A 27,288-nucleotide genomic window follows, 5' to 3' on the forward strand; every position below is an offset into this window, starting at 1 on the left:
TCTTCTAAGCCATTTGTGATGTGTGCAGTCATGAAACACATGAACAGCAGAAAACAAACCCAAAATATTAAGTTGAAGTTGTTTAAGCTCATTTAAAGAGCACAAGGAACCCATACAAGTCAATAGTCCAAGGCTAAAAGGCTATCAAAAAGTTGGGTAACTTGGGTTCATTTAACCTATGGCTTGTTTCACTTGTAATAGGCAAGGTGATGCACCTTAAAATAACTGGTGTCAAATTTACATTTGCCTCCAAAGAATTCTGTTTCATATTCCAAGGTTTTTTGAGAGATAATATTTAGGATAACTGATCAGATTTTGTGGATTTCATTTCCTCAGGGCTAAAACCTCAAAAATTATTTTCAGCACCTACATGCTCTTAGACACTGAAAGCACATGAGCTCAGCTCTTCAGATGTTTAAATTAGCTTCTTGTTTTATGATAAGCACATACCTGGAGCCCATTAAATGGGATCTTTGACACACTACCCTCTCCTGTCATTTACAGTAATGTGCAAAGATAATAGTGTTCCTCGACAAAGATGCTCATTGTTGTGGCTTGCTGCGGGGCCATGCATCTCGGGGTAATCGAACTTGCTGTGGCTAGCTGCCCCACACAATAAAGCTCTCAGGAGGACCTTTTCAGTGCCGGGGCGTTCCACAATGGTCTCACCACTTTGGCCGCATCCGTTTGCCCAATTGTGTGCTTGTCTGTTCTGTGATACCGCAGCATTTGAAAACACACACACACACACACACACACACACACACACACACACACACACACACACACACACACACACACACACAAAGAGAAGTAAAGACAACAAGCAAGCTATTGTATTGTCTTACATAGGATGTAAGCAGAACTATGTCTGCACGTCTGATCTTAAAGTATGAGCTATGGTTTTGTGTAAGACAGTGGAGTTGCTGCTGCTTTATGTCGAGATGACTCTTTAACATGTCAGCTACCATGCAACCTCTTAAAAGTAAGACATATAAGAGTAACAGGACAGGACACAAATCACTTTTAGAGTGTGCCCCCAGTCATCCTGAAAATGGCATCTTGCGCAAAGTAATAAAAATTTCCTCCGTGACAGATGAACAGTGGGCAACCGCTAGTTTGGTTTGGTAGCTTTTGTCTGCAAAGATCAGACGCTGTTGTCAGGTGCGTCTGTGTAAATCCTTGTGAGATTATTTTTCTATTACATTTTCTATTCAGAACTGAACTCTAATGGGGCTGAGTTCAAAGAAGTGAAGAGGATATTTCCTGCCGACTCAGGGCTTAGTGCTAGTTCAAAGCCTTCCAACTGTTGACAGCAGCTGGTCGTCTCAGGAGCTCTGACTTTGTCCTACTGTATAAAAGAGCTACTACTCAACTGCTTTAGTCAATCTCCAACAGTACAACACTATACATCCCCCCATGCACTGCAGTCACAAGCTTTATGATTTAGTCGGTATTAAGCTGTCTGGAGAGATATCAAAGCTTCCCTCTTCCATCTCTGACTCTTGTTGATTCTCTTCAGTTCGTTTCTTTTCCAGTCCCAGAGACGGCAGTGCCCAGAGGCAGTGTCAGTGCTTATATTTGTGATTTTGTTGGCAGAGGAACAATAGTTTTAGTTTAGGCAGTGCATTCCTGATTATTGACACACTGTGGTATGGAGAAGGATTAGTGAGTGCCTTGGCTTTCTGATTCTTCTGCCTTAGCTCGTGAGCAACACCCAGGTGTACCCATGGCAACAGGCATCACAATGGACAGCGATTTCGCCACCAACCAGTTTGACAGAGAGTTGTCAGTGGCAATGCTTGTGCAAGGATGGTCACTTTAGAGAGGAGGAGTGGGGAATGTTTACTTGACATTGCTAAACGCTGCACAGTAAGTCCTTGCAAAGGTGCCAAACTACCATCGGAATAAGATTTTTTCCCTACTCTTAAAAAAAAATCATAAAATGTTTCTATCCTGTATGTTCAGTAGAAATAGTTTTATAGGGTGGAGTTGGTGGTTTATGGTTTCTGCAAGAGGAGCCCGTCCCATTCTGACAGCCCTGATTACCTGTGTCCGGCTAGCCCACATGTGGTCTGTGGCGAGATGACGTGATAGCTGGGACTGAGGCATCATTGTTAGGTGACTGAGGGTCTCCTAATGACCTGCTCTTCAATCTTATCAGTGGGAGCCCACAGGACCCATATCAAGCATCCTGGAATAGACTTCAACTGACATCATGGCCTCTAGGGTCTACCCCGGTTATATTTTGAACTTTGAGATGGGTCGTGGGGGGCTGGAGCCAATCCCAGTTTACATCGGGCGAAAGGCGGGGTACACCCTGGACAGGTTGCCAGTCCATCGCAGGGCCACACATCAACAAACAACCACTCACAAACTCACACCTAAGGACAATTCTGGAGACACCTATTAACCTAGCCTGCATGTCTTTGGATGGTGGGAGGAAGCCAGAGCACCCAGAGAGAACCCACACGGACAGAGGTATAACATGCAAACTCCACACAGAAAGGCCAGGGCAACCGGGGTTTGAACCCATGACCTTCTTGCTGTGAGGCAACAGTGCTAACCACTGCATCACCGCGTCGCCCTTGGAGGCCATACCAAATGTCAAAAATAAATAAAATAATGTTATTAGAATCATGTGAGGTTCATCTCATTGTTAAAATGAAGAAAACAGTGTGTCTACACAAAGTTGCTGTCCACGGATCCCAGAGTTGACTATATTCTTCAACAGAAATTTTATCTTAAACCTCTCAATCTGTGTTACTAACGAGCACTGATAAGTAAGGTATTTAGGGCATTTGACTACCCTGTTGTGTGTAATTAAAGGTGATATTACTTGGCAGGCCAGACAGCTGACAAATACGCCAAGTGGGGGAAAACCCATCATTTGAATCACTGAATGTTTCCAACCAACTCACTGTTAGCCACCTGGTGTCTGTAAATAATGATATCTAATTAGATTTTTACATATTGGAATTTTCCCATACTTTACTTTTCAACCTAGTTTTAACTTTTCCGACAAGATGGCCCAGCATTGGTACAGGAGGCCCTACTAGAGCAATGTTTTCCATGAGCCTACCATGTGTATAATCATGTACAGCCATAAACATGGTTGCTTTTTCATGCCTTTTAGAATGGGTAAAACCTGCACAGGTAAACAAGTAATTACATAAATAATTATATCAATATCCATATCCACTAATAAAAATAACTATTGATCATGCATTTGGTCACGTGTGTGTTTGTATCTGTCTGCAGCTTGATTGATTTCAGATGGGACATAAACAGCGGTCTCCTGGGTGAAAGTCCTGTGTTTGTTTGACCGATCCATCCAACCCAACCTCATCCCTTTATTGACTTTGTTGCTCTTTATAATATGTCTGACATTTTTTTTCTGTATGACATATGCACATAAATGACACACATTCTCTGCAGAAGCCAGTAGACGTAGCATCAGTGGTGTCACCCATAGGTTTGTGTGTAGGCTCTGGTTGTCACCATTTTGGCAGTCCCTGACGCCGGCTAATACAAAAAATGGGGAAAGAGGTGGCGCAGGCTGGCCAAATGAAGCCTGGTTGCTCCTGTGACATCAAGCACCTGTCACTCAAAGAGGCCCACCCTTATCTGAGAATAACTTTAGACCAAGTTAGATCAAAATTAACCCACTGTACAGTTGACATGAACAGGGAAATTACCTATAGAGATTGGCACAAGGCTGCTGGACATTTTAACATGGGTGTCAATGGGGGATTGACTTGCTTTTGGAGCCAGTCTTAGGTGACCATTTGATGAACTGCAGTTTTTGGCGTTTCCACAGTGGCTTCATTTTTCAGCCCCAGAGTAGAGACTAAACATTGTCAAATGACACGCTAAAAGCCAAAAAGGCGTGATAATGCGCAAAATCACATAAGACACTGACGTGTTATTCACACACAATTTATGATACCAGGCCTAGCAGAGATTTGCACTCTACTGAGTGCATTCTAGTTCATTCATACCATCATCTACCTGCTTATTCCTAGAGGTTATGAGAGGAAAGTGAGGAAATATTTTGGACTGGTCTTGTCAGTTTGTCACAAGGCAGCAGTAGCAACAAAAGTAATACTGGACTATAAAATAAACAAATGCGTCTTCCAAAGAATTAACTGAAGACACTGTATAGGTCGTCTGCCGAAAATAGCACATCATTTGTGAAAGAGCATCAACCATGAAATGTTCTTCCTGATAGCTAAGATACCAAGGAGACATAATGGAACTAGAAGGCTGAACCGAGTGTAGTGGAACAGGACCTAGCCTGTTCAGGAGCCCTCTCACTCACAACAAGTGGTTTTGTTTGGCACTGTCCCTTTGTTGACACTGTCAGGTTCTCATGCCTATTAGGTTGCTGTCGACAAATGGGCACCATGATGACATGCCCTGCACAATGCCATTGGCTGGCACAGTGTCATTCTCAAATTTTCACCTGCTTGCTTGAGTGGAATGGTTCTAGGCCTCTCGAGTAGAAAGTTGCATTATAGTGTTACTGTCTCAATAGATGACATACCTGTACAGTTTTGTTATTGTATCACTGTGACATCACTAACATACCTGACACATTTCCTCTTGGATTATTGTGAAAAATTTCTGTGAGGATGTTTTTCCCAGGCATTCTTTCACCCTGAGTGTGTAACTGCTTTGCCTTGTCATGCTGATGAGGAAGTCCAGTATATTTTTTTTCTGATGGCTCATCCCTGTGTGGACACTTGGGTACTAGCCCTTGCGGAAACAAATAATGAAGAGCGTTACAAGCTCTAAACTGCGATCTTATGGTGTAAGCCAGCGTGGGAAGTTTGGTGATCTTCCTGACCCCACGCACCACCGCAGCACATTGACCCTCATCACGTGACAAAGGAATGTTCCACATCTTTTGTTTTAACACCCATGGCACTCATCGAGTTGAGAGCAATTTTGCATACTATAGAACGATCAGTAGCTTGGCATTTTACCTCCCCATTCTCCTCCAGTGTTATTCCCAAACAGGATTTGCAGGCAGCTCTCTCCTGCATCTTTTAAATCACTTCAAACGCTACTGAAGCCTTTTTCACTCAAAGCGGGCACCCAATCTAATGGCATCATTTGGGCCTGCACACATCAAGAGAATCAACCCCTTTTTTCATGCTTAAGGTTTTGTGAACAGGGGAAAACAAAAGACTGGCCCAGTGAAGCGCATCTCTGCTGGCGGACTGAATAGAGGGGCCCCTTTCATGGCTGTTTATGAGCACCCCTCTTCAAAAACACACATACAAATCACATCCAGTTCTCCCAATGGCTCCTCTGATACGAGGATGATGGCAGGGAGGGAAGGGGAGGAGAAGGGGCTGGAATCTTGCGGTGCCTCTCTCCCTTTTCATATGTTCCAGTTGATGGATTTCCACCCAGTGTCACCCCAGCTTTACTATCGGATCCATCAGTTTGTTTTCATAGGCTGAATCACATGTTACATAAGAGCAAGTTGGGCATCTCTGCTGAAAACATCATTAAAATGTTTGATATAACAAATGCAGAACAGAAGGCTGAAAATAGACACCGTTATTAAACTGTCTGCTGTCTTTAGGTGTTTAAAATGTAAGAAACAATTTATGGGGAAAAACAATCTCTCATGAAATACTGCGCCATTGTGACTACCATGACAGTGTGCAAAAGTATAAATCACTTAGTATTAGTATAAAGTATTTACAAGTAATTTTTTAAGCTCTTTTTATTGATCCATTCATTGTTCAAGCAAAAATACCAACTATTTACCATTCCAGTTTCTAAAATGTGAGGATTTGCTGCTTGTAAAATAAATATATTTGGGTTTAGAACTGTTGGCCAGACAAAACATCCCTTAGAAGAAGGAAACTGTGATGGACGTTTTCACTGTTTTCTCATGTTTTATCGACCAAATGATTAATACAAAAAAAATCAGCAAACAACGAAAATAATTGTTAGTTGTTGCCCTTATACCATTGATGATTTTTTAAGTGATTAGTCAGTTAGTGTAGAAATGTCAGAACATACTGAAAAATGTATATAATAATAGAATTATATAATTGAAATAAATAAAACACTGTAGATTGATGTACCTTGTGAGGTATACTATGTGTGTAGTTTTCTTTCCTGCCACATTCCACCCCACCTCTCCCACACCGATAATTTTACTATAATATTTAGTACACTGTTCTCTCTTGTCTGGAGGCCTATTGATCTTTTGTGCCAGGAAGGTTTGGACTGGATTCAGACAACCTCTCTAGCATGAACAAAATACAGTTCAAATGCAGCTTTCAGCCACCAGCAGCACTTGACTACATTTTTTAACTATGCTGTTTTCATATTGCCATATTGTTTCTCTGACCACACGTCATGTGGTGCTGTCAAGGTTTGATTTACAGTGCAAGGGAGTTATTAAAGTACTGTGGTTTAATTGGCTAAATTACACAGTTTCACATTAAGAAAATTGTTCCAAAAAAAGTATAGTGAATCTTGAATCAAGGATCAAGAGGCAACACCCACTCACAAAAATAAATTTACTTAATTCCAGCCTGAATTCCACCAAGCAATATAAAATAAAATATCTGAAATAATTACGACATTTCCATTATATCCCATTATTGTCTTTGAAGTTTTGAAGTTTTTTCTGGCTACAGGACTGAGTACATCTCTGTATTAGTGTGCACATGCTGATGCAAACTTGTGAATGCATTCCTCTTTCCTTGGATCATACTGTATATGAAAAGAGCAGACAACCTTAGAACAAATTTTATCATCCCTCCATGCAGTAGATCTTCTTGGAACTACCTTTTCCGCTCTTTGTCATATCTTGTTCAACAGGTAAGGTTTGATGGACATAGGGAATGCAGGCTGAGGGATTTGTTTTGTAATGGCAGCCCATTCTTTGGGTGTTCTTAAGCAAACAGAGTGGTGCTATGTCCTGTTTTCACGAGTTTCACACGTCACTGTTCAAACTCTCAAACAGGCTGGTCCCCAAGAGTACATGGAAGAGAGCAAACAGTTCTCTAATACTTCACCACTCTGACCTTCTGCTAACTTGATTCACACAAAAAGACAAACACATACTCACACGTTTTACTAATGCAATCAAACCATGCAGTGCCATAAAGCCATAGGTTTTTGTGTTTCATTTATTGATCAGGTTAATAAAATGTGGCAACAAAGACATGGATAATTTTGAGCTGAACCAAATGCAATTTTGTCTCCTTATCAAAGTGCTTTAGCCTGAAAGGGTAAATAATACTAATAATAAGTGTGGATCCATCTGATGTTACTGACACAGTTCAGCTCTGTTTTTGGCCTTAGTTTACAGTTTTTCAAAATATTCAAGACCACAAATCTCTTTTAATTGTACTTGACTTTCCATTGTCTACATGTTGGGAAATAGCATTGTTTTTTAATGCAACACGGGTCTCATTATCCTCTCTCCGTGTGCCATCCTAATTGAGTGCTAATTTAATGTGTGTGGGTCAAATGTACGAAAAAAATGGTGGGAATTCTGTGGGAACGCTTAGAAGCTCATAAAATGATGGATTTTCAAGTGCTCCCTAAATTCCAACAAAAAGTATTGAAACAGTAAAATGTCTATTTTTATTAATGGCATGGAAAAATATAGAGGAAACATGAAGTGCTCCCCGGTTGGTACGCATAACCGTGTGTCTCAGGCTGATTTAGTTTATGTAAGCATGTGTGAAGTGGTTAGGTGCGTATGCGCCTGGACTTGTGAGTGTAGTGTGCCTTTTACAGGACTGCCAAGCTCCCTACCATCCCTCTGCGATCCTCTCTTTACTGTTCCTTTCTTTTCCGCTTGTTTTAAATCTGTCTCCGATATACAAGGCATTCCTTTGTGGTTGTGTAACATGAACAGAGAGAGGGTGAATGAGACACAGAGAGAGAGAGAGAGAGAGGCTTGTCCTTCTGGGTTTCATGTCCTACTGTGCGCTCATATTTCTCAGCCTCCTTCACAGTTGTGGGTAGCTGGCTTATCGTTGGCTTCCTCAGCTCTTTCCGTCATGCGTGGCCTACCTTAATCTCTCTTGTGTACTGTAAACCGCCCTTAATAACCCTGAACACGATTAAAGAAAACATCTTAACAACGGCCTGCCTCATTATCAACTCACACTGGGAAAATGAGTGGTTCGTCCCCATCTCTGTAATCGTACATATGGGCTCAGAAATAAGCCAGAGAACAAGACAACCTGCTTATTTGTAATCTTTTACAGAAATAAATAACCATAAATCTGTGCGCTTTTCTCATTTTAACAATTAAAGGAATTGACAGCATGTTTAGCATTTTATACAAAATTATTGTTAGTGATGAATCTGCCATTTCAGTTATGTTCTGCTGCAACAATGAGAGCGAGGTGCAGAACTGAATGTAGGGTGTTGCTCTAGAGGGTGCTGTTTACTGAGGAAAAGTTCTTTCTTCCCCTCTCATCCCTCCCTCCCACTAAATCTTATTGTTTTTGCTTTCTAGAAAGCATAATGTTTCAAAAACAAAAAGATTTCAGCAAAATTGATGGATCAGATTTAAGATACAACAAATAAAGCAGCAATTCCTTGAAGGAAAGATTTTTATAAACTCTAAAAAAATGTATGCTGCAAGGCTTCTTTGACATGATATAATGACATGTAATCCTTCTGTCTTGCCTGCCTCTGTGTCTTCCTGACCTGTGGCTCCCACTCCACACACACACACACACACACACACAAATACTCATATACAGACAGACAAACATACCCGCAGCTGTTTACACAAGTTTCACACAATTAACGAGGGTAGATGATGAGCTGTCAGTCAGACCTCCGCTGGCAGAACAGAGATGGGGAAGAATGCATCCACGGCGATGGTTACACCTGCGCTGTCTGTGGTTTCCTGCGGCGGTATTGCAGGGAGTAATCCCTAACATCGCCAGTGTTTATGCTTGTGTTTTAGTTACAGGCCTGATACCCGCATGCTTTAGAGCTTAGATGGGACTTCTGCTTCACTTACTCCTCAGCCTGGCCCAGGGGCATCTTCCCCTGCCTGCCACACACAGGCTCATCCCCGGCATGTATGGATACAGTAAACAAACACAGAAGCTTTCGACATGTGTCACACAGTCTTCATTCACTTTATGTGCAGAGTCAAGAATACATTCATAGAAGGTAGTTCTCAATTTTCTTAATTTCGAAACTAGTCAACTGTGTTCTGTTTAAGGTTAGGTAAAAGGTAAATCATACTCAAACTCTGTTCTAAAATTAGAATGTCCAAAGACATATTTTCTGTTGATTTGGACTTGGATTGCTATAATAGGATCATTTACAGGGGACATTAAATTGCGGTTGTTTCCAATTTGAGGAGGTCTTTTTTTGTTGTTTTATATGGTTTGTATTTCGTCATGAGTGACGCCGGCTGCACCACTGAGGTCATGAATGGGGAGGAGAAAGTTCCAGTGCCAGTGGCTGAACTCACTTTTTATTTTAGCAAAAAAGTTATGCTAAATTTAGAGCTTGGCCGTGGCCAAAAGTTCGTCCCAAACTCCCTGAATGACACACCTTTTGAGAAGTGACTCTTGACATCTGCTATTTTTATCATCGTCTTAGTTTTTCCCTCTTGTTTTTGTTCCTTTCGCTCCTCTCTTTTTCTCATAGACACACTATAAATGATACAGACATGTTTTTCATTTGTAAGATTTGTTGGGTGGATTATTAGAGAGAGCATCCTAATTCCCACTAAAGGAAGGACATGCTTCAGCAGTGTTTATAAAAACACTGTGCTCTGACGTGAGTAGCAGTGGAGAACAAGTAACAGGTCCTCTTGCTAACACACCCTCCTTACACTGCTGCCCAGTGAAAGGTCTGTTGTAATGGTGGCATTTCAACCCCTTCGAAGTAAAATTGCCAATTGGATAATGGGATTTGGTTTGCCATTCTGGGCAAATCAAGCCGTGACAGCGAACAAAGTTACAGTGTCTGCTGACTGAGACAAAACCTTACACTACATAAAGTCTAGACTGCATGAAGTACAGTACTGAAGCCTTGTGGTTCTTCTGTATGATGTGACATTGATGAGATCCACCCGTCGATCGTGTGTTATTTCTGTCTCTGACCCATTATTGTCAAACGGCGCTCTGCTCCACTGTAAAGTGGCCGGTGTTTTGGAACCTGGTCATGTGGGTTGAGGCTTTGAACCATTTTCCATACGTACCTCATATTACATGCTCCAACACTGTTTTACATAAATGAACCCAGCTGAACAAATGGAGAGTGAAGAGTTAAACAGATATAGTAATGGGATACCATATAGTTGGTCTGTGAAATGACGTCTGTCTTGTTTTTTATTTCTCATAGTGAAAGAATCCAAATTCTTGGAATGAGATGTCAACATGGAATTGCTTCCCAGGGATCTTCTGGTGAGTATATATGTTTCTAAAGACACTGCAAAAAGTCTCACTGTGCTTGTGGTGTTTTAGTGTCTGCTATGTCTGTCTGCCCAATAGGGATACCATATTCTCACTTAAGGTGATGTTGTGTCCTTATCTCCAAGCTTTTTTGTCCAGTAGTGTTTTGCTTTGCAGCTACTGCGGCTCACTCAAATGTGCTAAATGTTCTTACTATCTGTAACAAAGCAATGCCAGATGAATGCCAGATACTTAATGTTACTGTGGTTTAGACTTATAAAAGTGACGCAACTCCTACTTTAACTGTTGGCACAACTGGTAGCCAAGTGTTGTTAGTTATTTAGCTTAACATGAAAAATTTAGAGAGAATTTACTGGGTGATATTTGTTGTGGTTTAAGAGATTATTTCCATCCTCAAAATGGCATTTTAACTCAAATCATTTAATTATACTGCTTTACAAATCCTCAGTCATCAATTCTGTTTTGTGACTGTGCTGTAGCCTGCAATACTCACTGTACCAAGCCTCACTCCTACATCCCATCAGCCCCCTGCCCTCCCCACGGGTGCCCCCTATCCCTTGCTTACCCCTCTTTCAGATGGTTCACCCTCTACCAACCAGTGTGTGCCTGTCAGCGTGTCACTCCAGGGTGATGCCCCTCTCTCAGCCCCTTTGGGCCCTTTTGACTCTGCAGCACTCCATGTTTGCCCAATCATTTGGGAGCCGGATACAGGGATGAATTGTTAACTACAGCAGGTCAGCCTGTGCCCCACAACCCCCGGCCCTCTCTGCCCCCCACCCCGACCTACTGTTGACTCATCTCCATGGCAGTGGGGCAGGAATTTGTTTTCTCTCATGTGTCCGCTGCCAGCCAACTCTCAGCCGCTCTCCGCCTCCACCGCCCCCTCTTCTCTTCATCCTCTCCACCTCTGCGCGTCCAATCAGAAGGCAGCTGGAGGGAGTCACATGGTCAGGAAGTGTTGAATGTGCATCCCACTGTGCTACGCGGTGCTGCCACTGGATGTTTGCTCTCCTCTGCTGGGAAAGTAGGCCTTAGGGTAAAATGTGTGTGATTTGTTTGATAGGAAAGTGAGCACAGTAATCAATGATTCCCTGACACACGAGCATGCAGACATTTTTAAACACCATGCACACACATGTACACAACTTTTGATGAGGCTACATACACTCATGTGGTTTATAATGTGCAACGTACTATAAAATATGTTCTGTGTAAGTCTCTTAAATCCTCCTCTTGTAGCCATTGTTATGGCCTTACTTAAAATAATTCAATTACTGTTTATTTTTGCAGTGCAATAATTACGAGAAACCCTAAACAAACCGGGCCTATCATATACAGTATATTGTTGTGTACCAGTCATTTCCACGCTTCACATAGCACAGTAATACAGAACAAAGAGACACAGATCTCCTTCATTTCTTTCTTCTTTGATATGGTGATTTTTGAAAAATGCTACATGAGACCTTCATTTTTTACTCTAGTTTTTCTGAGCAAATCTGGCCTGATCTTTACGCTGTGACAGTTTTGTGCAGCCTAATTCCCATCATTGTCTCACCATATCGACAAGCTAAAGCGTGTGCATGTGTGAGTGTCTGTATGTGGGTTTGCCTCCACACACGTTATTAGCTTAGGGCAGGTGAGTGTTTGCCTACCTGTCTCCCTTTATGAGGTGAGTGTTTGCCCAAGGAATGCACCACGTCCGATTTGTCATTGACTCTTATTGTTCAGCTCATCCAACTGGTGCCTTGAGGTTGAGTTGTGTTGTGCCCTGGCAAGTGAGAAGTATGTGCTTTTCTTCCCCTTTTCCTCTTTTGCTCAGTGTATTTGCACATGTTCTTGGACGAAAATGTGACTTGGTGGAAAAGTATTAAGGACGGCAAATGCAGTTGGAATGAAAACGAGAGACCTTCATAGAGAAAAGTGGAAAGTGAAGTTATTAAACATAATGATCAAGTTGAATGTCACCAGTTTCAGAGAATTTACAAAGGTTTTGATGAAAGTCAAAGCTTCTGCTCCCCATCTGTAACTACATGGAAGGCTCTTGTTTTTGACCTGGTTCAGTTGAGATTGCACAAAGCGTCACTCGTCAATTGTGCATTATGCAAACTGAAGTGAGAGGGGGAAAAAAAAGAAATAGTATGACGTGATTGAGTGGAATTACTTCTAACCAGGCACATCCTGTAGATACATATGAACCCTGATGAGCAATGCTGGCTCCCTTGCTTTGTGGTAATGAGGAAGCCTCAGCGAATTAATCCCTCCCACTGCACTTGAGTGGTTAACAGAGCCATTACAAATGGCATGTGCAGCTTTTAATGTTTGGTTACTCCCAAAAAGTTTTAATTTTTAATATTTAATAGCCTTAAATAGCAGAGTTTTTGGGTCATTATTTGAATGATAAAGTATGTGGATTTCTGTGTTAAAAGGTACATTTAACTGCTTGTGTGAATGTAGTATTGTAAGTAATATTGTATATTGGAATTTGCATGCTTGTGTGTGTTTATGCGGCTGTCGTCCTGTGCCACCATCTGGGTGGTCCTCACGGCTGGTTTGATGGTAATCCCCCTGTCCCATAAATCAGTGTCCGGGCTCGGGCCGGGAGCTGATGCTGTGTGACCACTGGAGCGAGGGGCTTGAGGCACTAAGCCGAGACCCCAGCCGCGGCCCTGCCCTGGCCTAGCCACACGTCAGCTCTCCACACCACCTTTAAAATAACTTGTCATGCATGGCTGACTTTGGGAAACGGCTTCAGCTCCAAGTACATGTGAGCCACCAACAATATAAGCCACAGTAGGAATGGAGGGCACACTCATAAACTGCACCACCAGAAGATATAGTTTCATGACTGAACAGTTTGTAACTCCAAATGCTTTCCCTCAATATCCAGGTTTTTAAAAACTTTTCCATTAAGGATATTTTTCTTTTTGTAGTTTTCAAATATTGTATAATGTATTTGCTAATAATACAATTTGTTTGTTCTGACTAGTGGTTAACAACTCGAAGTGACTTCTGATAGCCTTCTAGAGAGCTGCTCTCAGTTCAAATGTTTCTGTCTGGCTGAAAGTGCTAAGATTAAAGCCATATCTTAGTCTTTGTAGGGCCTATACCTCTCTCTGAGAATGAGGAGGGAGGATGAAGGCCTGTCCGAGCTGTCTGGCTTGCATACAGCTCTCCGCTGAGCTTTTATCTAGGGAGATTGGTTGCAGCTCTTTCCAGACCCGGCTCCCAGGGAGTGCATAGTCCCGAGACCTGTGGCATTAATAAAGATAATGCTGTTTGGAATAATAACAGTCAATTCTGCCCAATAGAAGGGAGAGACAACAGACACAAGTGTAGCGGAATACAAAAGAAGCCAAGATGAAAGGCTGAAAGGTAGGCCTGTGCACCTCTCTGGCTCTCTTGTGGGAACTGATGGAACCTATATCAACATGCTCACACACAAACAGCACTGAGAGGGACTCTATACCAATTTTGACCCTCGGGTGCCATGACGCAGAAATGTAATTTGTTCTTTTGTCTGCCAAGATCACAGAGGGAGAGCAGTGACTTGTCTTTCTTTTTATTGTTACTTATTTTTTCTCTTGTTCCCCTCCTTTTCATTCTCTCTATTCCCCATTGCCTTCAGTGAGTACAATTTAGTTTGATGAGCAGGTGGTCTCGCAGTGCTTTTGGCTCCCATCTCTGGCGTGTGGTGCTTTCAGTTGGAGGCAGTCATGTAGGCCAGGATTAGAAGGATGGAGGAGAAGGAGGAGGAGGTCCAGTAAGAGTCTTGGTATTGGCGACCTTAACGCCCTGCAGTCAGAACCATGCAGAGTGCAGATTGAAAGAGTTATTTTGTTGCTACAGCTCTCAGCCGCACCCCAGATGGCTTTTGTGTGGGCCAGGGACATGCTTGGGGACAGGGTTAAAGCAACAGGGTCCTTCAGTCTTGGTGAGTCTCTGGGCTCAGCAGGTAAAGCACTGTAGGCCAGACAGACTGCAAAACATGCAGTTTCGGCACTTTTCCACCTTGAATCTGAACAGTGGACCGAAACAAAATAGGTGGATTAGAGCAAAGGGGCGATTTTACTTCACAGCACACCCACAAACACACACACTCAAATACACTCACCAGCCACTTTAGTATGTTCAATTGCTTGTTAACACAAATCAGCCAATCACATGGCAGCAACTCAATGCATTTAGGCATGTAGATGTGGTCAAGACAACTTGCTGAAGTTCAAACTGAGCATCAGAATGGGGAAGAAAGGGGATTTAAGTGACTTTGAACGTGGCATGGTTGTTGGTGCCAGACAGGCTGATCTGAGTATTACAGAAACTACTGATCTGCTGGGATTTTCACACACAACCATCTCTAGGGTTTACAGAAAATGGTCCAGAAAAGAGAAAATATCCAGTGAGCAGTGGTTACGTGGGCAAAAATGACTTGTTGACGTCAGAGGTCAGAGGAGAATGGATAGACTGGTTGGAGATGACAGAAGGGCAGTAACTCAAATAGCCACTTGTTACAACCAAGGTATGCAGAATACCATCTCTGAATGCACAACACGTGGAACCTTGAAGCAGATGGGCAACAGCAGAAGACCACACCAGGTGCCACTCCTGTCAGCTTAAAACAGGAAACTGAGGCTACAATTCACACAGGCTCAATAGAAGAGTTGAAAAACGTTGCCTGGTCTGATAAGTCTCGTTTTTTCATCTGCGAAATTCAGATGGTAGGGCAAGCCTTGTGTCAATGGTCCAGGCTGGTGGTGGTGGTGTAATGATGTAGAGGATATTTTTTTGGTACACTCTGGGCCCCTTAGTATCAATTCAGCATTGTTTAAATGTGACAGCCTACCTGGGTATTGTTGCTGACCATGTCTATCCCTTTATGACTACAGGGTACCCATCTTCTGATGGCTACTTCCAGCAGGATAATGTCACAAAGCTGAAATCATCTTAAACTGGTTTCTTGAACATGACGATGAGTTCACTGTACTCCAATGGCATCCACAGTCACAAGATCTCAATCCAATAGAGCGCCTTTGGATGTGGTGGAACGTGACAATTCACATCATGGATGTGTAGCCGACAAATCTGCAGCAACTGCGTGATGCTATCATGTCAATATGGACCAAAGTCTCTAAAGTATAAATAAGTGGCCAGTGAGTGTATATAGAATAAGATTAAGGTCTCCTAACATCCACCTAAGTTAAGACTTCGTGAAACATCTCATCTGATGTCACATAAGACAATAAAGCTGGTAGGAGAGATGAGGGGAAACATGCTGTGTTTTCCAGTGGAAGCTGTTTCTCCTCTCCTCCACGCCATTTCCTGGTTCCTGACCAAATTACAACCTGCTTTCACTGCTTTACCTTTGATCTGTTTCATCACATGCTGCTAATTAACCAGCCCTGTTACTACTTAAGGGAATTTATGGCCCATTACTTTATCTGTCCAGCATTTCTCTGCAACAATCTCCATGGCGACACTTAGACAAGCAATCAATATTTTGTCAATAATGCTAAACAGGTGTTTCGCTCTGCTGTCTTTCTCATGTTAAAATCTTGTGTCATAAAATCCCTTCTGGCCTTGAGCATGAGGACTTTGTAGCACGTTTCCAGACCCCTGAAATTGCCACTTTGAAACTGATACAAACAGATCTGGTGCCAGGTGTGTAACAAAATACTAGAAAGTTATGTCAAATTGCTAATTAAGGCCAACACATAAAAAGGGCTACAACATTTACATTTACTCATTTGGCAGATGCTTTTATCCAAAGCGACTTACATTTGAGGAACAACATACAAGCATCACCAGAGCATCCAATACAGACCTACAAGTGACGATACATATTAGTAAGAGCAGCAATAAATACTAGTAAGAGCTCATAGTTCATATCACATCAATGGGGTAAATACCAAGGGAAGGAAGTAAGAGCACCGGAAGTGCATGTTAGAGGTTAGGAGTTAGAGGTGTTATAAGAGGAAGCGTTCTCGGAAGAGATGAGTTTTCAAGTACCTCTTGAAGTTAGAGAGGGACGCCCCTGCTCTGATGGCGTGTGGTAGTTCGTTCCACCATCGTGGTGTCACAGATGAGATGGGATTGCTTTGTGTGAAGTGATGGCAGAGCAAGGCGGTGTTCGTTGGAGGAGCGTAGTGGCTGAGAAGGAACGTAAGTTTGTATTATGGAGTTTAGGTAGATGGGTGCAGACCCAGCAGTCACTCTGTATGGAAGCATTAGTGACTTGAATCTGATTCTGGAGGCCACGGGGAGCCAGTGGAGGTCATTGAGTAATGGAGTGACATGAGTTCTTTTGGGGTGAACAAACCAGACGCACTGCTGCGTTCTGAACCATTTGTAAGGGTTTCACTGCACAAGTTGGAAGACCTGCTAGGAGGGCATTGCAATAGTCAAGGCGAGAGATAACCATGGCCTGTACCAGAAGCTGGGTGGCATACTGAGTGAGGTAGGGCCTGATTTTCCTTATGTTGTATAGAGCAAAGCGGCATGACCGAGAGACAGCAACATGGTCTGAAAAGGACAGCTTTTCATGACACCAAGTTTCTCACCACCCTGGTTGGAGTGATGATAGAGGAGTCAATTTGTAGTTTGATGTTTTGGTGGATAGATTGCTTGGCTGGAATGACCAAAAGTTCAGTCTTAGAGAGGTTTAGTTGAAGGTGGCAAGCCTTCATCCTTGCAGATATGTCCGAGAGACAGTCCGTGATCCGCGCCGAGATGGTGGGGTCGTCTGGCAGGAAGGATAGGTAGAGTAACGTATCGTCTGCGTAGCAGTGGTAAGAGAAGCCGTGAGAGCGAATGATCGGCCCCTGTGAGGTGGTGTAAATTGAGAATAGAAGGGGCCCTAGCACTGAGCCTTGGGGCACCAATGTAGAGAGGGAGGAGGATAATTGTCCTTGCCACAACACATTATAGGAACTCCCTGAGAGGTAGGATTCAAACCACAGGAGTGCTTTACCCGAGATGCCCGTTGCTGAGAGTGTGGATAGCAGGATCCTGTGGTTGACTGTGTCAAAGGCAGCTGATAGGTCAAGCAGGATAAGAACCGAGGATTGGGCTGCAGCTTTAGCTGACCTAAGGGCTTCTGTTACAGACAAAAGAGCCGTTTCAGTAGAGTGGGCACTCTTAAAACCAGACTGAAATGGATCTAGGAGGTCATTCCGTGAGAGGAATTCTGAGACCTATTTGAATACTGCCCATTTGATAGTTTTGGATAAAAATGGTAGAAGAGACACTGGCTGATAGTGAGGGCTTTTTGAGTAAGGGTGTGACCCGAGCCCTTTTGAAAGTGGTTGGGAAGGTTCCTGAAGCCAAAGAAGTATTTATCACGAGTGATTGCGGGGACCACGGTAGGAGAAATGGCTTGGAGGAGATTCGTAGGAATTGGGTCCAGTGAGCATGTATTGGGACGGCTATGGGTCAGGAGTTCTGATACTTCGCTCTCTGTGAGAGGAGTAAACGAGGAGATTGAAGAACCATTGACCTGGGAGGGCAGAGGAAAAGATGTAGTAGGAAAACTACAACTTAAATTTGATTTATAAAATAGCAGAATATTGTGAAAAATGCCCATTACAATTTCTCAGTCTTCAAAGTTGTTTTTAATGTCAAATTATAAAAAACACAGAAAAGCAGCAATTGCTCCTATCTAAGATGTGGGGCCAAGTGAATGTTGTTCTGATTTATTCTCAGCCAATTAATTTAGTTGACTAATAGCACTGTTCTAATTCCCTGCTCATGATATATTAAAGAGTGAGATACCATTCTGTGTGTTTTTCTAAATGAAGACAACTCATTGTGTTTTAGCACAACTATTTAACCAGCACATTTCCTCTGCATAAACAACATCTGCTCTCTGTATTCATGTTCTGATATAACATCTTTAAACATATTTAACTTATACAAACTGTCTGCTGGCTAACTCAGCCTCATTGTTGACTGGAAATTATGAGTAGCTGGATATGTGTCAGTCACTGGAGATTGGTTAGGGCAAAATCCAATTGTCACCCAACAGAATATGGCTAACAAGAAAGCAGTGTCAGAGTGAATAATGTAGTGGTAAAAAAATGGCCATTCTGGTCTGAATTTCAAGCTAAGGACTCTGAGGTCTGAGCTGTAAATCAAAGAGGGAGGAGTGATTGGTTGGACTCCACTGTGCGCCATTCTGGGTTTGTCCTCTGAGTGTTTGTCATGGAGGTTTCACCAGTGGCTGTTTCTACTCGCACTGATAAACAGCAGGGATTGGATCCAGACCCTGCTGGGTTCTAGCTGGAGCCCTGGGGCTTGTAACCACACAGACCGGGAAAGTTAGTCATTTGTTTATTATTGGTGATATTTGCCTGCTCCTAATCCCTGGCCGGATTAGCCTTGATGTGTTCCTCAGCCCACCTTTTTTCAACGTTGCAGTCCCTGACATTTACATCAAGAGTTTTGCGTGTTTGGTTAATGTGCTCATGGACAGCATGTATACACACATGTGCATGCAATGGCGTGTTTCTAGGCTTGTGCATTGATGCATGAATGTGTGTTTGAGCATGTGTGCCAGTTCGCATGTGTCGCTGAAGGATGTTTGTAATCAAGAGAGTTTGACAGATATCCCCTCTAACTCCATCCCATGTTACGCTGTGATCAGTGTCAATAGGAAAACTATGTTACTGTGGCTGAGATTGTATCCCTTGCCAGGGCATCTTGCTCTGTGGCCATGCTTGCGGTGCGGATTGTTTGGATCTAACAATTCAGAGCTCCAGAAAGTTTATTTTGTTGTTTCTTTTTTTTAAACGGAAACACTCCAAGAGCCTTATAGGAACCAATTAATCAAAGAGGATGAACATCATTGTGGCGTCATTGGAATCAGAAATGACTGATGTCATGAAGGAGGAGAAAATGGTAAGAGTGGTGCTTACGTGTTCTGTGTGTTGTGAAACTATTGGCCGAGAGTCACCTGGATCAGAGAGGGAACAGGGTTTACTGAGCAGAGCTAACTTGTTCAGTGTGACCTTTAAAGAGCTGATCCCAAACACTACATAAATCTGTTTCCAGTTTTAAAACACAACCATGCACATGCTTATTAACATGCCGTACTCTTTCACCCACTGTGTTTTTGTGGGTGAGAAAGTCCTGCAAATCTGCACAAATGCTTAGGCTCTGTACAGAATCCCAGTTCCCCAGTTCCTCCCACAAACATGCACAAAAGCAGACAAACAAAACGTCACAAGAGAATCCCATCTCACTTGATGGAGCAAAGTGTACTAAGAATGATTTGGGGCAAAGCCAACTCAAGTTTCAAGTCATTATGACACACGAGTCAAGTCTTTCTTTGCACAGCTTCATATCCCACATGGAGCATTTCAGAATAAGAGCATTTTGCCTGCCTGATTTTGCTGATTTTGTTGATTCGGTCAGTTGTCCTTGATTTTTTAGCTTTTTTGTTGATATTCGATCGAGAGTCTGTACAGGGTGTTGTATTTTGATTCTCTATGCTGTTTCTGTGTCTGACTTCCAGCCCGGTTCATCTGCTCTGTGCTGCTTGACATGGCTTCTGTCAAAAATAGACTGGCTGCGTATTCTCCGCAGACCAAAGTGGAGAGCCGCTTCTGGGCCGCGCTGCAGCCCTTCTGGTGTGAGCACAAGCAATGACTAGAATGGCCGCAATCAGCTCTGGCAGCCACGGTGCAGGCGTAACACGGTGCAGACGCTGCCTTTGTGGGTCCAGGGTTAATGTTTTGGCTTTCAAGAGTCAAGGCAAGTTTTTAGGCAGCCAGGTTTTAGAGCAGTCAAGTCACTCCAGTTATATTTTTCATGACTTTTTATGACAATTTAAAAAAAGAAAATCAGCTTGACTGAAGCTCAGTAGACCCTCAAACAGTGTTTGACCCCCCACCTCGAACCACTACATCCTTTCTTACCCTGCACAGAAAGTGTTTTTACTCAATGCACATGAAAGCTGTCCAGCTAAAGCAGTCACAGCTGAGCTTCATGGGGTGTTGGATAATTGGCAGTTTTTGGTAAGTGCAGATATGCTCCACTATGCATATCTTCCTCAATGTCCCTTGCACTATTTGCCTTTTAAAAGTGTCCTTTAATTGGCTGCACAGTCACAGTCTCCTGCTTTAACTGTCCCCTATGGTACCTGAATGTGGCCTATTTGACCCTGAGGCCCTGGGGTGAAAACCTCACATTTGGCAGACAAAACCAATGACCATGAACCAGATTTTTTCTCTGCTTTTGTTTTCAGTCTAACTCTGCTTGCACCTCTTTCTCTCCACCTCTGTTTCTGTCTTTAATATAAGTTTTGAAGGTTAACTCTTTTTTCACAGGGATAGTATTGGGCTTCTGAAAAGCAAAATCCGCTTGGTTTCAACACCTTTTCATAATCCTTACCCAGCCTGTGTTTGTGTGACTGCCTGCCAGCCTCAGTCAGGTCAGTTCTTTCAACATGGTAACATGCCTGCCTCCTCAGCCCCAAAGAAAGGCCTCAATTTTGGGCTCTAGAGGACACTGACTAGTTCATCTAACAGATCTGGTCACAGCTTCTCCCTACACCCCAGCCACTTCCAACTGGGCTACATCAGCAGTACTGAAAGACCTTAGAGGACTGTGATCCCACCATGGGGTGTATGACTGTGGCTCCGGCTGCACTACACTTTAATCCCCTTCCCTTTTAACCACAATGGGAACCATGTGCTTACTCTGTATCGGGTACAGGCCCACCATGGGAGATGCTGTTTACCTTCACTGTAAAACTAACATTTCACAGCTCCTGTGACCACTCCTGGTTACTACCTCTACTGGGTTAAAAAGTCAAAGAAGATCATTTGTGATATGTTTGTCTCAGACAAGGTAATTCATCCCCACTGTTGCTGCTGAATAGAACTGTCTCCTCACTTCTCACCTTGTAAAATTTTACACGCAAGTGAGGTTTTTTTCCAAAGTGTATTCACCAAGGCAGGAGGGTTGAGCTGTCTAATTTGTCTCATTAAAGAGCTGCTTGATGTAACTTTATTACCCTCCTAAATTTCCATTCCAGATTGAGTTTTGGGTCAGTGTATGACCCTGATGATTGCACCTCTCTCCTTCTTGGTGAGAGAATAAAGCAAAACTGGGAACGGTGCATGTCAGGCTTTATCCTAAACCAACATATAATCCACCATGTAGTATTTTTTCAGGTGTGGGGAATACATCTAATTGCTTTAGATTTTCAACACCCAGAACAGAAGTCTAAGGTCATGGTTCTTTTCCTTAAAATTCTGTCCCATTTCCAGTGAAGAAAGTTGTTTCTGTCCAGGCAGGGAACTACAACAGAGAGATGTAGTGGTGTAAAACAGGAACTAGTGAACATATGCCAACCCAGAGGACAGGAAATGCACTCCAGATGAAGATACTACATTGTGGTTTACTTTACTGGGATGTGTATGTGTTGTCAGGAATGTGTGCTGTAAGACTGAGCATATGTTTCTTGGGTTACATCACAGCATTTACATATCCAGTTACTTACTAAGCCATAATTATTTTTAATATTTCGATTAATAAATTGATGGTTGATTTTGATTGTTACCAGAACCCACATTGCTCACATGACTAAGAGTTCATAAGGTATAGTTTACAATGATTTAAAAGGGATCATCCCTATGTTCCCAGGGCCTTATGAACATCTGTATCTCTTGATATAAAAATAAAAAATAAAACATTGTACGAGATTGGAATGGGCTACGTTTTAAGTTTGCAAATAGCAAAATAACTTCGGGGAGATGGATGTTTCAAATGTAGTTTGAATGGTAAAACTCCATTTAGCCACTATTGAGATATCAATGTCTGAAGTCAAGAAAACTATCTTGCCAGCAAATTTTAGTGGGTAAGTTCCAAGAAGTATAACATCAGTAAGCTGCATCAACTGTACATGGGCGATCTCAACATTATGACCTAGGAAAATATTGAACATTTGAAAAAAAAACATTGCTGAGAACATAAAACCTTTGAAAAGTCTCCTCGTGTCATATTGAGCTGGTACGCAATAATATAAAGCATGGAAATACAGGACACTGGGAGCATGGAACCCTGGGAACATAGATACGGTCCCATTTAAAACATGGAACAACTGCAAATCCTTTTATATATATATTTTTTAGATGCTTTAATCAACAATGCTACATGGTTATCAATCATTACAGTAAGATCATAAATCAACCGGTGTGGCATTAATTCACCGCTGTAACAAAATCTGACCCACAACATACAAACATCGAAATACAAAAAACGGATAGTACACATCTGGTCCTTTCATAGATTAAATTGTTATCGTTCACTAATCGCTCATCTGCCAGGGTGGCATCTTTAAAAGCACTAAAAAGGACTTAGCACATAACAATGTAACTTTGACAAAAATATTCACTTACTTGTTACTATGTCACACAAGTCTCTGCAAATTACTTTTGTACACTGAAAATAATGGAAAACCAATGGCTGCCAGGAATGTCTCAAATCTAACTTGGTATACTTTGGAAAATGGTTGCCAGTAATTGTAATTCTGTGGCCAAAACATGGAAAGTAGTACACAGTTGCTGTAGAAGTTACTTTACATCGGTTTACATTGAGTCCAATCTGATAGCTCTGGTGACCACTTCTCAACCTCTGGCTGGTGGCACTGTGTGACTGAATAAAATCTCCGCCTCCACAGGTGTGGCAGGTGATCTGAGGGATGAGTGAGCTCTTCCTGGGGTAACAGTAGCCCCAGCCAGCTTCCCCTTTTGCTTTGCCCCAATGTGCCCTTTCCTGTCGTCTTATCTGGGCATCCAGTGCAATCTAACCCAGGGTGAGGTCCCTCTGCTCCTCCATTCCCCCCGCTGCCGGTCTCCATCTCTTCTCAGATGTCACTGTGAAGAGAGAATGACCCGCTTGAGTTAAACTTGAGTTAGGCTGACTGACAGAGTCCTGACACCCCATTGTAGGCACAACTGTCTCAGCTTCCTGCCACCCACAACTTCCCACCCTCTGACCTCCATGGCACCAAGGGCAACAGGAGCACAGACAATGTGGCAATACACGGCTGATTTATTTAGGATTTTGTTTATTATGATGAACACTGAGACAGTGGTGATTGATTTTCCAAACTCAACAGAGAAGTTATTCAAGTTTCCTTAAAATGTTGTAAAGACAAATGAGATTTGGTTGTTGCTTGGGCCAGAGGGACATGCTGATGTAGTTGAAGGGCTTTCTGATTAGCAGAGTGGAGATTTAATGTTGATCCTGTAGGGACAGAGACTTGTACTTCCTCCAACTGTCTGGGTTTAATTAAGCCGACCGGTCTACCAGCAGCGAGCCAACCAACCTCTTTAACATTATGACAGATTGTACAACTCAGAGCAAAAAACCTAGTTGCAACTCTAATCACTGAAGCTAAAATGTGCAGATAATGTCAAAAGTGTTCAGCACCATAGAACAGTATTATTTATCTGTTAACTCAATCACTAAATGGAATAATAAATTGACCCAAATTTGACGCTAATTTAGGCAGAAGAAACTAGTGTTATTTTCCTGCTTTAACACATTAGTCCTGAATAGGACTTGAATTATTCACAAATTGTCTATCATTTGCGTTCCTGACAAACACACTATAAACATGTTTCCACATGTACTCATTCCACAGCAAAGCTGCCAAACAGCAGTCAGGCGCTGCTGAAAGGAGACTTATCACAGCAGTCTATGATTTACCTTGACAAATAAATTGTTTTGTTTTGTTCTTATTAAAGGGAATCTGTGGGCTTAGCTGCCCTCATTTTAGTATATGGTATATTTAGTGTATCCTGTAAGTTTATATGCACGTTGTATTTCTGGACCTGGCTGACACTGGCAGTTTGCATACATTCACAAACACAAGAAGGTTTGTGGGGCAAAATCTAATTAAGCTCTGTGTGTGCGCGTGTGTGTGTGTGTGTGCTGGATGGACCTGAGCCCCGAGCTTTGAATGTGTGTCAACTTGCAAGCCTCAGCTTGGAGATGTAATCTGATTTGCAGAAAGGAATGGGTCGTTTCACATGACTGGTTTGAAGGACCACTGGCGCAAGGTTGTGCCAGTGTCCCTGACCGCTTTGTGTATGTGTGTGTGGGTGTGTGTAGGTGCTGGGTGTGGATGCTTGCTTGTGTGTACACACCTACATGTATTTATTTGTTTCACAAAGTACACTGCAGATACATGAGCGTTTGTTAGTGTAAGCTCCTGTACAGTAGAAATAGAAAGGTGTTGAAGTTTGCTATGTGGTTGAACAAACCAGTGTGCTGCATTTATTCCATTGTTCTTGGTTTTAAATAAGACTTACTTGGGAAAGTTTACATGAAAGTAAGGCCACTGCTAATTAACAGTCGATTACACATCTGGAAAAAAGTACAGCTCTGCTTCAGACTCTGCTGCTTGTTTTGTTTGCAACTTTCTGTTTACACATCTCTTATAATCAGAGCTTTATTTTGAACTAATGGACCATCAGAAATTATATCAAATAATTGAAATCATCCTATAGCCTCAGCCCTCTTAAGAGGACTGCTGGGATCAAATCCCCTGAAAGCTTTGCCTCTGAATCCTCACTGGTTTTTTTTAACATTATTTGTTGATGGGTTTTTTTTCGGGGTGGAGATTCTCGGTTGTTTTTTCAGAGCTGGATGTGGGCCATCATGTGATTTTCATTGGAGAGTGGCCGGAGGAGACGACCACAGTAAAAGCAAGTGAGCATGCATGAGCATGTGTTTGTGTGTCATCTGGCCTCTTTAAGAAATTGAAGGTTGTTTTCCATCTTAGGGTCATCAGTTGTGGTCATCACACGCACAAGTGGAAGAGAGGGGGCCCTAGGAGGTGACATTCGCAGCCATGCTTGTGCTTGTTGGTGTGTCTGTGTACATGCTTGCCTACACGTTAGCATGCACAGAACTTGTGAGTTATGTGTACACTCTCCCAGTGTTGATGTCTCTCTTGAGAGGTTCAAGTGTGTGTGCTTGTGTGTTTTCTCTCTTTAGTGGAGAGCTCATAAGCAGGATGATGCAGTGGGCAGGAAGCTCTGATCCCATCAGGCATGTCAGCAGGGGCAGTTTTTCATAAGTTAGTAATCTCACCACACAAAGAGGTGTCCAATATTAGAGAGAGCCCCTACCCCTGAGCTAATCAAGACCTGACCAACCCTTCCCCGGCTCGCCAACCCTCTAAACATTACCTCATCTGGAGGCTTAGCCTAGCCACATGCTGCTCCAGCCTGCTGGTGTACATGATAACTCACTTAGCTCAGTACGATAGCTAGAAAAAACGGAAATATAAGAAGGGATATAAAAGAAATAGGACCAGCACACAACTACCTATGGTGCCTCCTGCCAGGGAAAGGTATTTTAAAAGCGAGAGGAAAGAAAGAATCATTTTACCATGTCCTCCAGAAACTCTGGGAAGCAATTTGCCGGTATTCAATTTCTCTCCCTGCCGTCCTGTTATTGCTGTTTTCCCCTCAACTCTTGGAGCCTTCAACCTGAAAGGAGGTTCTTAAGTGCAGGCTTTGTGTCACTCGGAAACAGTGCAGTTGTTGCCAAGGTAACAGGTCTGGGACAGTGAAACTTAGAAGCAGAGAGCACCTTTGCCCATGAATGGATGAAGAGGGACCGGAGCTGTCATTGGTCCAGAGAGCATAGCTTCAGTCTTACATGTCTGCATCAAGAAACCTGTGATCAAGAAAAGTTTCTTGATCCAATATCTACCTGAACCTGTTAACCTTATAAAATAAAACCAGTCCACCATGGAATTTTAAATGGTACAATGGAAAAGCCACTTTGACTGCCTCCATTCTTCTGACCTGCCAGGCTGCAGAGCTCCACTGAAACCTTAGATTTACATAAAACAGAGTGGGATGATCTATGTTGCTACACCAGGTTTGACTTTTTAAATGTTCTGTGAAGATACTGGAGAAGGTCTGGCACACGTGGTCATTATAAAACCAACTTTGGTTGTCCAAGAGACTTAAAAATAATGCAACAAATTGAGAAAATTGTGAAACGACAAACTGGTCACTTTTTTGCATTTGTGCAGTTAATACACACTTCCTTTTCCTTACATCAAGTGGTTGATCCTCTCTAGCACCGGATCCCAGCTTTCTTGACTTGTATCCCATTAAACTGAAGCATGTGTTTATGTCGTCCATCATCACTCATTGGTCAATGAGGGATTTTCATCCAATGGGCTTCTTCAGTTGTCAGTCAGAGCTGAAGAAGCGAATGAACTATAACCTTGATGACTGAGAATCTTCACAGACATCTTACACAGGATTTGTCAGGTCATTGTCAACTCTTATGTCTACTCGTAAATGAGCTCCCCTCTGAATCATTTTATTTCCAACCTTTATCTTTTTCAGGTGATCTCAGGTGAGCACAGAGAAGAGGCTGAGTAATGGAAACATGATCTCAAGAGATTCAACAGGTAGGGATGACTCTGTTTTTTGTTTGATGTTCATTCAGTGGAATATGTAATCACACACGGCGAAGTATTATTATTATGAGCTGACAGTTGCTACAAACAACCAGAGTATGGTACATTCACTGATCAAACAGAAGAAGCGGTGGTCGTTCACGTGTATGTGAGACATGATCAGGGTGGTGGCACTGGCTTTATGCCCATGTTCTTGCTTTTTTGATTGTGTAACTCAAGTCATGACAGCACGGTAAAGAATGCAGTGGCACAGAGATATCACTTCAAACACAGAGTCTCTCAGGAGCCTCAGATCCTTTCAGTGGAACTGAATGAAGATATGCTTTGATGACCCACCACAGAGTCGGTGGCCTTCAAAGAAACCTGTTGATGGGCTTGTGCGGGGCAGCCAGCAGGCTGAAT

The 27,288-nt window shown here is 42.6% G+C and overlaps 1 long non-coding RNA gene across 1 annotated transcript in view; it reads left to right on the forward strand.

Moving 5' to 3' along the window:
* LOC119890062 overlaps nt 1-27,288 on the forward strand; it is a 54,886-nt gene that overhangs the window by 25,302 nt on the left and 2,296 nt on the right. The window contains exons 2-3 of the long non-coding RNA XR_005442188.1: nt 10,366-10,427; nt 26,813-26,877. This is a non-coding gene — a long non-coding RNA (uncharacterized LOC119890062). The remainder of the gene's footprint in view (nt 1-10,365; nt 10,428-26,812; nt 26,878-27,288) is intronic.

This window comes from Micropterus salmoides, unplaced genomic scaffold (genome assembly GCF_014851395.1).
Source record: "Micropterus salmoides isolate LMB-PRFRI ecotype aquatic unplaced genomic scaffold, ASM1485139v1 Ms_hic_scaffold_10, whole genome shotgun sequence".
Taxonomy (NCBI): domain Eukaryota; kingdom Metazoa; phylum Chordata; class Actinopteri; order Centrarchiformes; family Centrarchidae; genus Micropterus; species Micropterus salmoides.